The sequence below is a fragment of the Lathyrus oleraceus genome, chromosome 7, assembly GCF_024323335.1.
Source record: "Lathyrus oleraceus cultivar Zhongwan6 chromosome 7, CAAS_Psat_ZW6_1.0, whole genome shotgun sequence".
NCBI classification, from domain to species: domain Eukaryota; kingdom Viridiplantae; phylum Streptophyta; class Magnoliopsida; order Fabales; family Fabaceae; genus Lathyrus; species Lathyrus oleraceus.
The window spans coordinates 409,254,050-409,267,804 of NC_066585.1; the positions used below are offsets into that span (position 1 = coordinate 409,254,050).

Genomic DNA, 13,755 nt, shown 5'->3' on the forward strand with positions numbered 1-13,755 from the left:
TTTGAGTTGCGTCAACCACGGTGGTTGGAGGTGATACATTCAAACTTTCAATTTTCTGGACCAGAGCATCCACTTTTGCATTAACATGATCAAGGCTACTTATCTCGTACATGCCACTTTTCGTTTGAGGTTTCTCTACCATTGCTCGGTCGCTTCCCCATTGATAATGATTTTGAGCCATGCTTTCGATAAGTTGATAAGCATCGGCATAAGGTTTATCCATAAGTGCACCACCTGCTGCGGCGTCTATTGTTAACCTTGTGTTGTACAAGAGACCATTATAGAAGGTATGAATTACTAACCAGTCCTCTAAACCATGGTGTGGACAAAGTCTCATCATGTCTTTGTATCTTTCCCATGCTTCGAAAAGAGACTCGTTATCTTTCTGTTTAAATCCATTTATCTGGGCTCTCAACATAGCTGTTTTGCTTGGAGGAAAATATCGGGCAAGGAAGACTTTCTTCAACTCGTTCCATGTGGTAACCGAGTTGGAAGGGAGAGACTGAAGCCATCTTCTAGCTTTATCTCTTAACGAGAAAGGAAAAAGGCGAAGTCGAATTGCCTCTGAAGTGACACCATTAGCTTTAACAGTATCAGCGTATTGGACAAATACGGATAAATGAAGGTTTGGATCCTCGGTAGGATTTCCAGAGAATTGATTTTGTTGTACTGCCTGCAACAGAGAAGGTTTAAGTTCGAAGTTGTTTGCTTCGATTGCGGGTAGAGCAATACTCGAATGCGGCTCATCTTGCGATGTAGCGGCGTAATCTCGAAGAGCACGAGCTAGTTCTGCCATCTCGGATATTGGTGAAGGAAGAAGATTTTTGAGGTCAGGCACTTCGATAGGAGGGAGATTGTTTGCAGCACGATATTCCCGAATTCGTCGTAAGACTCGGAGATATAGTTCGATGTCGTTGATTCGTAAGTAAAACGGCTCGCCTTGTGAGCGAGTGTGTGGCATACAAATCAACGAAAGAAAGAAAAAAAATAAAAATTGCCTTAGTCTCTACAGTGTAACAGAAGAGTTACGATATCGACTAAATAGAGTCCCTGGCAACGGCGCCAAAAACTTGATCGCGACTTTATGAGTCGATTGGGGTACTAACTGCAAGTGCACAGTTCTATCGCGTAGTTTTAAAAGATATCGATCCCACAGGGACTTATGAATCGATATACCGTTTTCTATGGTTACTTCGTAAAGCTAAGGCGGATGATATTTTGATTGTTTCAGGGGAAAAGTTAAAACTAAAACTAGATCTAAATTAAATATCAATTAAGCAGATATCGGTATGTAGTTCGTCGTAATTAGGGAATCAAATCTTCGTTGGTTTCTTGGTTTTAAAATAAATCTTTTCAGTAGATACTATTGATTAAAAATCTTTTCTCAAACCCTCGCTCTGTTGAATAGATTATGACTTTATATTAACGTAGCTGTCACTTATTAGTTAAGTCCAAAATCACTTTTTGAAAACAATAGAATCCATAGAAACTCTTTTTAAGAAAATACTAATCGTTTAAACACCCTCGTCTCAAACTCTCGCTCTGTTGACTTAGATTATATAATTAAATTCAAATGCTTAACTCTCGTCCTCACATTTAACTTTTAAAAATACTTTTTGAAAAAGATTAGAATTTAATTAACTCTAAAAATTGCTTTCGCCCTGATTTAGAATTAATGTCCAATTTACACTATCCAGTTAAAAACTGAAACTTTCGCTCTATTGATTTTAACTTCTTTAGTCTTTTACTCTCGTACAAAAACCTTGGTATTAAACCTATAAATTGAGACCATAAAAAGAGTGATTTTATTTTTTAAACGTAATTAAACCAACTTAGTTTTGATTCCTTCATTCCACTTACTTTACATACCGATACCTAAATAAATTAGCCAGACATGCTAAACAGATCTAAACAATCATCATGCTTAAATAAATCCATCTCAGGCAAATAATATAAATAAACAATAATGCATGGCATATATAAATTCAAACATTAATTAAAGAACCTGAATAATTAATGGCAATCTTGAACACTCCACCACAGACCGGTTGGATTTGTTCTTGAATTCTTCAGTCGGACAGGAAAATAAAAGTGAAGGAATAAAAAAAACCTAGGGTCCAACGTAAGGTTAGATCCGGTAAAAGATACACAATAGTTTCCGGTGTAGAAACTATTGTGTGAAAAATTAATTAAGTACTGAAAGCTTGACTGAAAAAGAAAATAGAAATTGCAAAGAAAAGTAAAAACTATAAAAAATAATGCTGTAAAGTATGCTTGCACGGCTGGAATAGAAAAAGCACGAAGAAGAGAGACGGCCGAGAGAGACTTGCAGGGTTTGCCAAAAGCCACTATTTATATTGCTCACTTTTTGTAACGGTTTCCAAAAGCTTTCCGTGTAAAAATCCTCACGTTCCAATAGTCAAGCGTAACAATAGGCTTCAACGTGCCTCTGTTGCGCTTCTGAAGCCAAAAATATAGGAGAATGGTGTGACGTCCGTCACACCATGTGTTACGCTCGTAACACAAGTAGGCAGGGCGTGACGCTCGTCACACCTTGTGTGGCGCTCGTCACAGGCGCAGCGCCTGTGCTTTTGGGTTGGGCTTTGGCTTGGTGGAATTTGCTTCTTTTCATTTCTTTTTGCACCTCCTTTTCTTCCTTTTTCACTTGTGCTTCAAATAAACTACCTGAGATAAATAGAAAGCAAAATACCAAGTAGTATCGAATAAAATGAAATAAATAGAAGTGAATAATAATATAATTTAATTAAATCGAGTCCTAGAATGTGATATAGTTTCATGTTATCAGTCAAGGAACCAATGGCTGAAGTTCCTCCGATTCCACCTCTTTCACCTCCGGAAAGACTCCTAGGTGACTATGGAGGTGCAAATGCACCGGGTCGTCGACTGACCATTGTTAACCAACCGGTGAATGTGACAAATTTTCAACTGCATCCTAGCACGATCAATCAATTGGAAAGAAAACCTTTCACCGGAAAGGTTAATGAAGATGCATACAAACACCTGCAAAGATTTCTAACCATGAGCACCACCTTGAAAATTGATGGTCACACTGATGAAGCAAAAAAATTAAGAATGTTCCCGTTCACTTTAGCTGAAGACGCGGAAGAATGGTTCTATTCTCTCTCGGCCGGTAGTATCACTTCCTGGGAGGAGATGGAAATTGCATTCTTAAATGAGTACTTTCCAGCATCAGCATTCCTGAGAAAAAGGTATGAAATTCTTAATTTCAAACAGAAGGATGGTGAATCATTGGGAGACACTTACAAAAGATTCAAAAGGATATTAGTAGCGTGTCCCACTCACAATATGGATCAGACCGAACAAATGCAGATGTTCGTTAATGGGTTGAAAATAAAAACAAAACAGTTGATCGATACAGCAGCCGGTGGCTCAACAAATTTCTCAACAGCCACTGGTATCAAGAGGATTATTAAAGCAATAGCTGCCAATGAGCATCTAGAGCTATATGACAGATGTACCAGGCAGCCAGATGGGGTGATTAATCTAAAATTAGAGACAAATAAAATTCGTCTGGAAGACACTGTTGCTGCCGAAGTAGACAAAAAGCTTAAAGCTATGAATATAGGTACTCAAAAGATAGCGCAGGTTCAACCAGCTCAGGAGAGCACTTGTGAAATCTGTAATGGACCTCATCACATTGTCTATTGCTTTGCGACTCCCAAAAAAATTAAAGAGATCAAATTCTTGAAGCAGAATAATGCCTACTCTAACACTTATAACCCAGGTTGGAAGAATCATCCAAACTTCTCCTGGAAAGATCAGAGAGGGAATGTTCCGCAACAGGGTACATGGCAATATCAGACTCAGTATCCGCAACAACAGCAACAACAACGGGCACCTAAAAAGGCAGACTGGGAGATTGCCATTGAAAACCTGGCAGCTCAAAATAGGCAATTTGAAGAAGAGACTAGAAACAATCAGAAAAACACCACCGCCTCCCTAAAGAATCTTGAAATTCAGCTGGGGCAGATAGCACAGCAACTAGCAAGTTCTTGAACACCAGGTTCCTTACCAAGTGAAACAGTTCAAAATCCGAGAGGTCAGGAGAATGTTAATACTGTCACGACGACAGACAAAAAGGCTGCTAAAAAGAAAAAAATTATATCACCGAGTGAGCCGACTAACGAGGAAACTATAAAAGAAACTAAACTGGTGATTAAGTTGCCCTACCCTCAAAGAGTGACAAAGAAGGAACCTAGCGAGTCAGACTTGGATAAATTCATGACAATGTTTAAAAGGGTTGAGGGTCATATGGCTTTGTTTGAAGCACTTGAAAGGATGCCCATGTACAAGAAATTCATGGAAGAGGAATGGCAGAAAAGAAACCAACCACTGAAGAACAGGTATCCTGGAAGGAACAGTATAGTGCAAACTCACTGGGGCAGAAAATTTCTAACAAACAAAAGGACTCGGGAACGGTCACAGTACGATGCACAATTAAAGAAAGAACTTTCAAAAAGGTACTAATAGATTCTGGAGCTAGCGTGAATCTGATGCCATTATCAATCTATCACAGACTGGGTATTAAAAATATCAGTGATATGAAGACCAATCTGAAGTTCGCAGATCACTCAAGAAAAGATGCATATGGTATAGTTGAAGACGTGTTGGTAACAATAAAGGACTTGGTTTTTCCAGTTGATTTTGTAATCCTAGACATACCTGAAGAGGACGAGGCACCCATCATTCTGGGTCGACCTTTCATGCATACGAGTCGATGCAAGCTCGACATGGATCAGTGCACGTTAACCTTGAAAGTTCATGACAAGGAAATAACATTGAATGCTATTGAAGACCAGGATCTAGAAGAATATACAGAATCTCACTGCCAAGTAGGCTTAATCAGGATAGTGAATACTATTAGAATCTCACCCCTGCCATTAGCCACCCTGAACGGAAAGACTTCCATCTCTATTCCAAAAACCAAGAGAAATAAAAGAAAACAAAAACAAGGGAAGAAGAGGAAGGTTAAAAACGAATTGTGGCACAAAGGAATCCAGACTGAGAAAAGAGACAACATCCTAGTTTTGGACAAGAGATGCAATAAGGTTTGGAACCTGAAATACCCCCCATAACAAGGGGAATGAACCGTCGAGCCAGGCGACGTTAAACGAAGCGCTTCGTGGGAGGCAACCCACACTTTTTAATTCTAATCAGTTGTGTGTGTCTGTAGGTATGCAAGAGTTCTACAAGGAGGAGCCAGAGGAACCAACAGTTCACCTGACAAGATAACCAAAAAACGGCCAAAAGGATAGCCTGACACGGCCACCCGTGTCAGCTGACGCGGTCCGTGTCAGGAGAGGGAAAAGGTATGAAGGATGTTGGAAAACAGTGGCCTGACACGGGCCGTGTCAGGAGAACTGTACGAAAAATGGTTTTGGGAATGGTAAAACAGTGGCCTGACACGGCCTGTGTTAGGAGCACTGTAAAAGAAATTTTGGAATGTGGTAAAACAGTAGTCTGACACAGCCACCCGTGTCAGGCAGGAGGATTTTTTGATTTTTTTTTGAAATTTTTGATTTTTCGTGGGGCCCACTCACTTAATCCACTCTTAACCACACACTTTTCCCTATCACCTCATAATTATCAGATTTTTACCACAAACCTCATTAATCTCTCTCATCATTTTTCATCTTCTTCTCTCACTCTCTCACAAACTCCATTAAACCTCACTCACCTCACCACACAAAACCCTCCATACACCCAAAGTTCCACTCACCTATTGCTAAAACACCCTTCACAAATATTTCTCACCTCGCCGTCTCGGTCATAACCATAGTTTTAGATTTTCCTAACTCGATAGTTCAAAATATTGCTATTTTTTGCAGGTCTAAAATGCCCCCGCGAAGAATCCTTATCGGAAAGCAACAACTTGCAGAGATGGCGAAGTCCCGGAAGCGCCCGAGCCGGAATCCTAATCCCCACAACATTGTGTTTGACAATCCGGAGCAAGAACGAAGTTACCAAATTCACCGGAAGCGCAAGCTCACGCCGACCAGGTATATGTGTGAGCATACTCAGAACGCTCTAGGGCTGAAAATTAAGGTAGACGAATGTTCCATGTTTTGGGCATGCTCAAGTTTATGAGTTTGGAGGCGCCGACCTACGAGCGCATTACTCTCGAGTTCCTCAGCACTTTGGAGTTCCAGTTGGAAAAGCGGTGGATTAACACAACCAGGTATTATTTCGGCACCTTACATTTCCGATTGTTTAACAATTATCATGAATTGTCTGTTGAGGAGTTAGCTGCAATACTCCGACTCCCTCTGAACGGACCGGAGCGGTCCCAGACGGGTTCTCTCCGAAGGATTTCTAGATCGCCATAACTGGGAGGACGGATTACTCCTCCAAAGGTGCGAAAGTCTCAGGCACCCAGAATCCATGTTTCAGGTACGCCCAAAAAGGTTTAGCCTATACCCTGTTTGGTAGAGGCGACAACACTGGGGTAGCTACTCAGAGAGAGTTATTCTTCATGTACTCGATGGCTCAAACCAAGACCATCAATGTAACTGCCTTTGCAGCGGACTACCTGGGTAGAGTCGGCCGAGAAAACTCAGGAAGCATATCCGTGGGAGGTGAGCACTTTGTAGATGACTAGGAAGAAGGAACGGAAAGATAAGAAGAATATCCTCAAGCACCTCCTGAGCAGTTTGTTCCACAGCATCAGGAACCCACCCAACAGGCGACGGGTTCATCATCTTGGTCAACTGACCAATGGAGCTGGGTACAGACCGAGATAGGTGACTTGAGGACTGAACAGCAAAGGCAAGGCATCGAGCAAGCCCGTCAGGGAGCGATGTTGGATGAGATGAGCAGTATGATGCGACAGTTGATGTTGCATTTCCCGCACCCACCTCCTCAGTAGGACCCTGTGAGTTCCCTCCTCCGCACTTGTTCCCAAACATTGTGGACAATATTGAGTTCTAGTGTGGGGGAGATTTTATGTCTATTATTAGTATTTAATTATTGTGTTATTTTTACTTTTTAATTTTGTATTCTAGATTGAATTTGTCTGGTGAATGTACATTATGCTGCAAGTGTGTGTGTCAAGTCTGTGTTGACAGGTTGGAAAAGTAATGATCACAATTAAGAGTGGATGAAAGATCACACCACTCACCATGGCTTGTTGTGAAGGATCTCCCCAGAAAGTGACACTGTTGAAAGTAAAGATCGGACGCAACGTATACAGCTTAACCGACACGAGTATCCTGCACATTCCGAAGTAAGAAAGCAATTGCACCAAATTAAGGAGCACTGTGGATCCTGTCAAAGCTGAGCCAAACCAAGTGAGTCATAAAAAGTCAAACACATTAATCATCATGAGCGTCATTCAGGTTTGTCTTTATCACTTTAAATTTGCGTAGACTCTCTGGGACTGTCACTGCATGATACACACACTGAGGCACGTTGTTTGTAATTAACCCCGAGTCTTTCTAGCCATCCCAAATTATTATGTCCCTCGTTAACCCCCTTTGAGCCTATATCCATTTTTTGTTTAAAACACCATAAATGTAACCATTGGCCAAAACACTTCCTCACCCTGTTCAGAGTCATGAGAATGTATTCTAGCTGTGTTGAAAAGCTAAGTTTTGGGTAAAAAGCCCAAAAGCTCTCAAAGCCCAAGAAAGTGCAAAAACAAAAGAAGAAGAAAAAATTGATGAATCGAGAAAAAGAAAGAAAAATAAAAATCGAATACTCGAAGATTCAAAAGAAAAAGCACGAAAAAGGGCAGTCGGTAAGAAAATAAAGAAATAAGAAAAGAAAACCGAGGAAATAAAAGAAACCAACACACGATGTAACATCGGCTCTGAACCAAAAGCCCCTTGTTTTCCCTTTTTTTTTGAATCCATACCCTAACCCAAGCCAAGCTACAACCCGAAAGACCTCAAAAGTGTGTGTGTTATGTGTAAGTGATGAGAAAAGAGAGACTATTCAAACTTGTGAGTGATATTGCATACTTTGAATTATGAGTGTAAACAGCTTACCCCGAGAGAATTGGTGAGAATGTGAAATACGCTGACAGGTGAAACGGTTCTTTGAAGTGGAAATGTGAATGATGACTTACGAGAATAGGCAGGACTTGTGGAAGAAAAAAGGAAGACGTTTGCGAATGATCTAAGCAGTGGGGGAAAGTATAAAGAATTCTGGGGAGTGATAATGAAACATTACTTGGGACAAGCAATGAGCTAAGTTTGGGGTTGTGATCAGTCACCATTTATATTGAGTTTTCATTACTGATCCGACGCAAAACAGACACATTTGACACACTGTGCAAGCATTTATAGTACATTTCGAGTTAATTTTACTTCTGTTATTTTATTTACGCATTTTTAATCTTTGTTATGTTTTACCTCTTATTATCTTGATTTTATGCGTGGGATAACTGTGTTTATTTCCGACAGATCCTGGTAGAAGAACCGAAGAACTCAGAAGAAGACAATGCGAGATTCCGACACGCAGGGGAGCAAGAAAACCCCGGCAGAGGAGGCCTGACACGGCCACTCGTGTCACCTGACACGGGCCGTGTCAGGGCAATGGAAGCAAAGGAAGGAAAACAGTAGCCTGACACGGCCACCCGTGTCAGCTGACACGGGCCGTGTCAGGCAGAAGCTCCAACCGTGTTAGCCTTGCCATGAGCGTGTCAGGAGAAACAGTAGGCTGACACGGCCACGTGTGTTAGCCCAAGCCCAAAATATCTAGTTTTCTCGGGCTTTTCATTTTGCGGGCTTTTTGGAGACATCTTTGGACCTGTCCAACTGCTGCTGGGAACTTTCATTATAAAAAGAGGTCTTCTGCCAAAGGAAAAATCATCTTGGAATACAACAAACCACAGTATTGTGAAGCAATCAAGTATTATAGAGATCAAGGCATTTGGAGAGCTGAAGAGATTCATGAGCAGGAACGATTGAAGATCAAAGTCATCCAATTACTTGTAATGTGGAATTTTTATCTTGAATTTGTTTTAAACAATATGAGTAGCTAAACTCCCCAATGCTAGGGGGTGTCCCTGATTTAGAATTGTAATGAATTTGAGTTTACATTTGCATTTATAATATTTTGTTTACGGTAACCTTTTGATGTGTTTATTGCTTTCTCTTTCGGACCAATTGAGATTGATTTGTGGTTATCAATTAGGCTAGACCGCCATTGTTAAGGTTTTCATCAGGTTACTCTACAATAGATATCACCTACGACTAGGATACCTTGTATGAACCAGAGCATTCTTGATATTATACAGCTTAACTTCACCCTAATTGGCTATGGACATAGGAATTAGGGTAGATTGATTAAAGGTTTTCTCACCAAGGACTTGGGAGAAAATACCCTTAAGAACTGGTAGTAATTGATATTTGTTGATGCAATAGTAACTTAGAGTTATTACAGGGATAAATCATACACCTTCCCTGACATTGTTCCTTTTTCTCTATAAACCCTTATTTTCATATTTCTTTACCTTTACTTTTATTATTTATCTTTTACACTCAAAAACCAAATTAATACTTTTTGTTTAATTGAATGATAATTTAAACTCAATATTAACGTGCAGTCCTTGAGATCGACATTCGGGGAATTTCCCCATTATTACTATAAAAGACAAAATAGTACACTGTTTATTTTACCCGATCATTCATCATCTACTTATTATAACAAACTTCCACATATATATATGGTCTTATTATTAGTTCTGTTAGTTCTGTTATTATTACTTATCATCATCTGCTTTGTTCCTTTTTCTCTATAAACCTTTATTTTCATATTTCTTTACCTTTACTTTTATTATTAATCTTTTATAATCAAAAATCAAATTAATACTTTTTGTTTACTTGAATGATAATTTAAACTCAATATTAACGTGCAGTCCTTGAGATCGACATTCGGGGAATTTCTCCATTATTACTATAAAAGGCAAAATAGTACACTTGTTATTTTCCCGATCACTCATCATCTACTTATTATAACAAACATCCACGCATATATATGGTCTTATTATTAGTTCTGTTATTTTGAAACACAAGAGAATTATTAGTTCTGTTATTATTACTTATCATCATCTGCTTTGTTCATTTTCTTATTATTAGGGTTGTTGTTCCAATTTCAACCATTTGTTTAAAACCTGATGCACGATCTATATCAGATCCATTATTTAATAATCATCTAAAACATGTTAAAGCTCACAAGTCTGTATGTTGATTATGTAAAACAAATTTTATCAAAATTGAGTTTGAAGCAACACAGTTAATATTTGGATGTCTATATATTACAACACTTTGTTAGCTATGTTTAGTCAATTGCAATTGCAGAACTTTTGTTCTAGAGAAGATACAATTTTCTGTGGATAGAGAATTGAAGACGCACCAAACTATTGACTGCTTCTGTAGTGGGACAACAACAGTAACTTTGGTTATGCAGGTATTGACTAAGATAACAGGATATATATATTTGAAAGAAGAAATTTCACAAAAGTTCAATGGCTTGGTTGACAAGGGTGTTGGATAATTTGGAATAGGGCATGAGTTTGGGTATTATCTCTTGCAAAAATTTATTTTATTGATAGTTTTAAAATTTCACACGCAGATGAATACATACACACACTTCACTTTAAGTCTTGCGAATGACTTAGAATACTAGAATAGTCTTTGATTAAAAAAAAGTAATACTTCAGTTTTAATTATGAAGGGTTTTAAAACCATGTTTCCATGATTAAGAAATATAAAATTTATTAACTTTTGAAGTGGTTTTTATTCATATTGAGTCATATATAAAACTTTTTTCATCATTCATTGAGACTCATCATTCGTTCTTCTTTAAAAATCGACGCTGCATACCCCATGCAAGGTTAGGAAAAATCAGAATTTTCAATGAAATTTTTTAGTACCTACCAATTGTAGAATTCCATACTTGAATCCAAGTCACTACCAAAAGTACAAAATAAAAACAAGGATCAAGCTACTGTTCCGTAATGTGGATTGCAGTGCCAACAAAATACTTATAAAGTATGCTATTAAATGTTGTTCAAGCTTCGAACTAGATCTCAGATTTGATTTAAGTCTCTGCCAAATAGGAATCGTCTTCCCCAATTAGCTATCACCAAAGCCTTTGTTCTCCAGCTGACTTGTTTGACTTAACTGGATCCCATAACTTATACCGTTTCACACCTTTATTGTAGCCAATAAAGATGTACTGTTTTGACTTGGGGCCATGTTTAGACCGATCCTTACTTGAAATATGCATATATGTTGGACACCCAAAAGTCCGCAAATTACTTTGATCAATGGGGTAACCTGTCCATTCCTCCTCTTCAACTCTGCCATCCAATGAAGCCCATGGTGATCTGTTGACTAGATAACATGCCATTTTGAATGTTGTTGTCCAGAAACCTTTTAAAATACCAGCATTCAACCGAAGGCACCTTGCCTTCTCCTCTAGAGTCTTGTTCATCCTCTATACAACACCATTTTGTTGTGGTGTCTTCCTCAAAGAAAAGTGCCTTTGAATTCCATTCTCCTCACATAAATTCATGAACTTCTTTTGTGTATATTCAATTCCATTATCAAATCAAAAATACTTTATTTTTCTCCCTGTTTGATTCTCAACCTTTGCCTTTTTGACAAATCTTTTTCCTCCTTAACGACCAAGGCACTCATTGATCAGTCACCATTTATATTGAGTTTTCATTACTGATCCGACGCAAAACAGAGACATTTGACACACTGTGCAAGCATTTATGGTACATTTCGAGTTAATTTTACTTCCATTATTTTATTTACGCATTTTTAATCTTTGTTATGTTTTACCTCTTATTATCTTGATTTTATGTGTGGGATAGCTGTGTTTATGTTCGACAGATCCAAGTAGAAAAACCGGAGAACTCAGAAGAAGACAGTGCGAGATTCCGGCACGCAGAGGAGCCAGAAAACCCCGGTACAGGAGGCCTGACAGGGCCACCCGTGTCACCTGACACGGGCCGTGTTAGGGCAATGGAAGCAAAGGAAGGAAAACAGTAGCCTGACACGGCCACCCGTGTCAAATGACACGGGTCATGTCAGGAAGAAGCTCCAATCGTGTTAGCCTTGCCATGGGCGTGTCAGGAGAAATAGTAGGCTGACACGGCCACCCGTGTCAGCTGACACTGGCCGTGTCAGCCCAAGCCCAAAATTTCCAGTTTTCTCGGGCTTTTCATTTTGCGGGCTTTTTGGAGACATCTTTGGACCTGTCCAATTGCTGCTGGGAAATTTCACTATAAAAAGAGGTCTTCGACCAAAGGAAAAATCATCTTGGAATACAGCAAACCATAGTATTGCGAAGCAATCAAGTATTACAGAGATCAAGGCATTTGGAGAGCTGAAGAGATTCATGAGCGGGAGCGATTGAAGATCAAAGTCATCCAATTACTTGTAATATGGAATTTTTATCTTTAATTTGTTTTAAACAATATGAGTAGCTAAAACCCCCAATGCTATGGGGTGTCCCTGATTTAGAATTGTAATGAATTTGAGTTTACATTTGCATTTATAATATTTTGTTTACGGTAACCTTTTGATGTGTTTATTGCTTTCTCTTTCGGACCAATTGAGATTGATTTGTGGTTATCAATTAGGCTGGACCGCCATTGATAAGGTTTTCATCATGTTACTCTACAGTAGATATCACCTAGGACTAGGGATACCCTTTATGAACCAGAGCATTCTTGATATTATACAACTTAAATTCACCCTAATTGGCTATGGACATAGGAATTAGGGTAGATTGATTAAAGGTTTTCTCACCAAGGACTTGGGAGAAAATACCCTTGAGAACTGGTAGTAATTGATATTTATTGATGCAATAGTAACTCAGAGTTATTACAGGGATAAATCATACACCTTCCCTGACATTGTTCCTTTTTCTCTATAAACCCTTATTTTCATATTTCTTTACCTTTACTTTTATTATTAATCTTTTACACTCAAAAACCAAATTAATACTTTTTGTTTAATTGAATGATAATTTAAACTCAATATTAACGTGCAGTCCTTGAGATCGACATTCGGGGAATTTCCCCATTATTACTATAAAAGGCAAAATAGTACACTTGCTATTTTCCCGATCAAGTTTTTGGCGCCGTTGCCGGGGACTGCCAAAAATATAGAGTTTAATTTTATTTCAATTAAAATTTTGTTGTTGTACAATAAAATTATTTTTCTGTCATTTATAATTTACTAATTTGTGTATGCGAGGAAAACCCTCAGCTGAAATTCCTTTTGACGCAGAGATCGAGAGAACCCTTCACAGAAGACGCAGAGAACAAAGAGTGGATTCTACAGAAGAAAGTACCTCGGATCAACCAGAAGTCAAGGAACCAATGGCTGAAGTTCCTCCGATTCCACCTCTTTCACCTCCGGAAAGACTCCTAGGTGACTATGGAGGTGAAAATGCACCGGGTGGTCGACTGACCATTGTTAACCAACCGGTGAATGTGACAAATTTGCAACTGCATCCTAGCACGATCAATCAATTGGAAAGAAAACCTTTCACCGGAAAGGTTAATGAAGATGCCAACAAACACCTGCAAAGATTTCTGACCATGAGCATCACCTTGAAAATTGATGGTCACACTGATGAAGCAAAAAAACTAAGAATGTTCCCGTTCACTTTAGTTGAAGACGCGGAAGAATGGCTCTATTCTCTCTCGGCCGGTAGTATCACTTCCTGGGAGGAGATGGAAATTGCATT

General features: G+C 39.0%; 1 non-coding gene across 1 annotated transcript; it reads left to right on the plus strand.

The window, feature by feature from the left end:
* The first annotated feature begins 311 nt into the window (after positions 1-311).
* LOC127110013 (small nucleolar RNA R71) lies at positions 312-418 on the plus strand. The gene has a single exon (XR_007797253.1). It is a non-coding gene; the product is annotated as a small nucleolar RNA R71 (small nucleolar RNA).
* Positions 419-13,755: the final 13,337 nt, after the last annotated feature.